We start from the raw sequence: 4357 nt of genomic DNA, 5'->3' as shown, positions 1-4357 counted from the left end.
AAATTGCTTGTATTTGTCACAACCCTCAAGTATGAAAATAAGAAGAAGAGATAAAGAGGCAGAGAAGAAGGAGGTAAAGAAATTCAGAAGAAATTTAGGTTAAGGAAAGAAATCTAGGGTTTGATTCAATTCTCAAGCATAAAAACAAAGATACAAAAATGCTAGATTAATAAGCGACTATGCTAATGCTTCCAAGCTCAGCTAACGGCCTCCGGAATCTTCGCACAACCTTCTTCCGGCACCTTCTTCATAATCGCCCAGCCTGGAAGTGGTTTTCAACCGCTTCACCTAATACGACGTCGTCCCTTCTATTCGTCCCAACGGCCCTCAACGGCTAGTTTCACACGATGTCGTTTGCATTAAATGATAACGGCTTTTAGGAGACTGCGATACGACGACGTTTTGGTCCTTCGACTTCCGCCACTTAGTTATTTCCTTGCTCATTACTTCCAGAGGGCTTCTCATTTCTTTCTTTTGCATCCAGGTCCATGACATTACTCTCCCCTTCATACGATCCTTGTCCCCAAGGATCAAAATTTGGGAATTGTGTTGTGATATGGTTGTAATTTTCCCACGTGGCTGCTTCCTTGGGTAGATTAGCCCATTGTACAAGAATTTCCACCACAGCTGCATTATTTCTTTTCACCATTCTCTTGGCCAAGGCAGCTATAGGATGAGTCAAGATCATTCCTTCTGCATCAGTCACTACAAAAAAACACGAAAATAGCGATGGATTTAGCGACGGACATATTCCGTTGCTAATTTGTTGACAGAATAGCGACAACTTAGTGACGGATTTTATTTTTTTTGCTAAATAGACATTTAGCGACGGATTAACGACGGATTTGCGATGGATATTGCGACGGAATATTTTTGTCGTTAAATACGTAGCTAATTTTAGCGGTAAATTTTCGCGCAAAAATTAGAGACGGATTTGCAACGGATTTTTTGCGGATTGATTTCAGAATTTTAATTGCTACAGAATAGCGACGGATATATTAATCCGTCGCTACATTTTCAAGAACGACTTTTTTTGTGATTATATATTAGCGACGGATTTGAGGATCCGTTGCTAGATAGCGACGGATTCTCAAACTCGTCGCTAAATTAATAATACGGGATTTTTCCTAACACTGGAGCGATGGTTCTTAATTCCGTAGCTAGATTTATAAATTAGATTTTTAAAATTTTAGTGACGGATTCTCAAATCCGTCGCTAAACTAACATAGTGGGTTTTTTTAAAAAATCCTAGCGACGGATCTGAGCATCCGTCGCAAAATTTAAAGCGAGATCACGGACGGAATTTGTTAACATTAGCGATGGACTCAAAATCCGTCGCTATCTAGCGACGGATATTAAAATCCGTCGCTATATAACGATAGATGTTATTATCGGTCGCTAGATAAATGTGTCGTGACAAATTAAAGTTGTGCCTAACCCTAACTCATATATCATTCCTCCGCCTCTCCCCTAAGTATCTTAGTACACCATTCCTCCGTCTCTCCCCTAAGTCCCTGACACCACCGCCACTATTTCCCTCTGACCACCGACTGCCAACCGCCAACGTCACTTCCTGCTTCGCCGACCGCCGACCGCCGCTTCCCCTACCGCCTACTCTATTGCTCTATTCTATGGTATGTATTCTCTCTACTCCGTCAACCGTGTCTTAATCTCGCACATCATCCCGTGTCTTTAATCTCGCACATATAGAAATCAGTGGGTTAGTTGGGTCTCTATGAGATGTCTTATGCTCCGTAGTGAGAAAGGAAAATTATAGAGTGTAAAAAATTCTTAAATTGATTACTATATGTGAGATGTCTTGTGCTCATTCCATAATATTGGGTATTTGATTGACAGGAAATGAATGTTGTGAAAGGTTGGCTTATTTCTATCTCTCAGTTTTGAGAATGAGGTTAACTAAATTGATTATTTAAATTGTTTGTAGCTCATGTACTCCATTTTATGTTTTTGAACAAGTACATGAGTGATTTTGTTTTCTGTGCTCTCTATTACATTTATACTTTTCTTACATTTTATGATCTCAGTCCAAGATATCAAAGAATAGTTGTCATCCATGTGCCATGTGTCTTACTTATAGTCGAATTTCTCTCTTTGGCCTTTTTTGCTTCCTTCAGATGAGATAGCAGAAGATTATCTCAGAAAAAATAAACTTTTTCATTGAATTAGAAACCTAATAATGCAGAAAAAGTATTATTGTTGAGATTTTTATTGCTTTTGTCCTGTAGCTTTATGTACTGCACCTTTCCTATATCTATTTGACTGTAACTGTTAATTTCTTTTTGTTATGTTTTGTCCATTGCTTTTGTAGGTTGTAGGTGTTCTGAAAATAGTCCACTCATTGGATAATTATCAGTAGTTGGTGCAGTGATTTCTTTATGATTTAATTTTTGGCACTCTACAATTTTCTGTCCCAGAAATTGTCTGCAATTTTGTCTGCATATTAATGAAGCTTTTAGTAATATTGTTTATGCTGGAGAGAAATGGAATTAGAAGACCTAGTGTACAGTCTAAGAGAGAAAACTCTAAGACCTTCGAGCAATATTGTTCATAATATTGCTTAATAATATTGAATTAAACATTAAATGTCTCAAGTTGTCGTTGTCTGGGAGCTACTATCTTATAGTTTGTATTTAGAACTTAACTTTAAATATTTCTAATTTTAAGATTACTCGATTGTATAATATCCCCCACTCATTATGGAATATCTAAATATTGTTTGGCATGGCACTCCAATATTTCATATTATATTGGAGATATTCGTCAAGAGCACTTGTCAATATGTGTTAAGGAAATTGTGTGTGCCTCATGTATAGTTTTAAGGAAATCCTTGTTTAACATTTATGCCAATAAATATTAAATTACTAATATTTATGCCACCTAGAGTATGGATATACTTAGATTCTCTGTGAAGGCATATGCTAGCTTTTTTAGATGATAAACTTTTTTCTTTTCTAAATTTAATATAGCAAGGTAGCAAAATGTTTGGGAGAGTTGTAAAATTTTCTTCTGTGTGATTGGTTTCTTTAGGGAGACTGAATTAGAATATAACAGAAGCTTGCACTTTGCTTCTTCTTAGGAAGAGTGGATCCACTATAATTTAAGTCTTAGTTGGTGTGTGCCTGCAAAAGCAAAAACAAAGTTGCAAAAATAGAGAGGGGTGGGGGGGGGGGGGGGGGGGGGTTTCGGTTTGCTTGAGTTCTGAAATGTGGCTATCAATGTTCAACATATCAGGATAACTTGACTACGGTAGGTAAATTTGTATTGGTTTCAACTCTGTGCAACTATCTTTTACATTAACATTTGAGAAAAAATCCTGTTAGTGCTCATATACTGGGAGCCATGGCTCACATTTCTATGTGCCCCCTCCAAAAAAAAAGAGAGAGAAAATCCCATTAGGGACATCAATAAAATTAGCTCACCTCATTATCCATTCATTGACATAGGGCTCATGTAGCAACAAGAGCCACATGGCTCTAAGTATAATTCACTCATTCATGTTGATATGCTGTAACATTAAATGCATCAATATAGAGAATGAAATTTAAATATCAATAAAAAAAAAAACTCTTGAGTAAAGTAATATGATGGAGATCTAAAATTTTAATGAATCTGAATGGGATTCTATTTTATTACTTTTTCTTTGAAGTCTGTATTGATGCTAACGATTTGCGAAATTTTGAAACAGGTTAGTCACTACCCAACAGTTATTGCATGTCATTGTGAAGGTAGAGGTTGGAAATTCTGGGGTGATAGTAACCTTAAATCCAAAATTTTCAGTGGAGCTCTAACTTTTTCAAGGTAGAATTTGATGATGGGGAGATTTTTCAGTGGAGCAAGGTATGCTGGGGACATGGTCTGCAGTGTAGCTCATTCCTTGATTTCTTAATGCCAATTGGCTTTCTTTATTTCATATGATTAAATGAGTTTTGATGTTGTCCTCAGGTCACAACTAGTATATATAACATTATCCTTAGGAGATGATTAGATTATATTTATTAATATATTTGATACTGTTTTTAACGATGTAATATTGTATAGTGTTATACTTTTATTATTGTTTTTGAGTTTGAATGTTTTAATATAATATATTTTACAATTATATTATTGAAGTACTATGTTTAATGTAGGTATGTAATATTAATTAGCGAGTAATTTTTTTAAAATTTTTTTAAATTTAATGATGGATGAATATTGTAGTAAATTCATAGTAAGTACCTACTAATAATAATAATAATAATAATAATAATAATAATAATCTAAAAACATAATAAGTCTCAATCAAAGTTATATCCCTCATTTATATCCATATTTTTAATGCTAATTATTTTGTACATTG

The 4357-nt window shown here is 35.0% G+C and overlaps 1 long non-coding RNA gene across 1 annotated transcript; it reads left to right on the top strand.

The window, feature by feature from the left end:
- Positions 1-1462: 1462 nt before the first annotated feature.
- LOC109173968 lies at positions 1463-4100 on the top strand. Its single transcript, XR_002052987.1, has 2 exons — positions 1463-1634; positions 3707-4100. It is a non-coding gene; the product is annotated as an uncharacterized LOC109173968 (long non-coding RNA).
- The last annotated feature ends 257 nt before the right edge of the window (positions 4101-4357 follow it).

The sequence above is a fragment of the Ipomoea nil genome, unplaced genomic scaffold (assembly GCF_001879475.1).
Source record: "Ipomoea nil cultivar Tokyo-kokei standard unplaced genomic scaffold, Asagao_1.1 scaffold0510, whole genome shotgun sequence".
Classification (NCBI taxonomy): domain Eukaryota; kingdom Viridiplantae; phylum Streptophyta; class Magnoliopsida; order Solanales; family Convolvulaceae; genus Ipomoea; species Ipomoea nil.
This window is presented reverse-complemented; position numbering and strand designations above follow the sequence as displayed.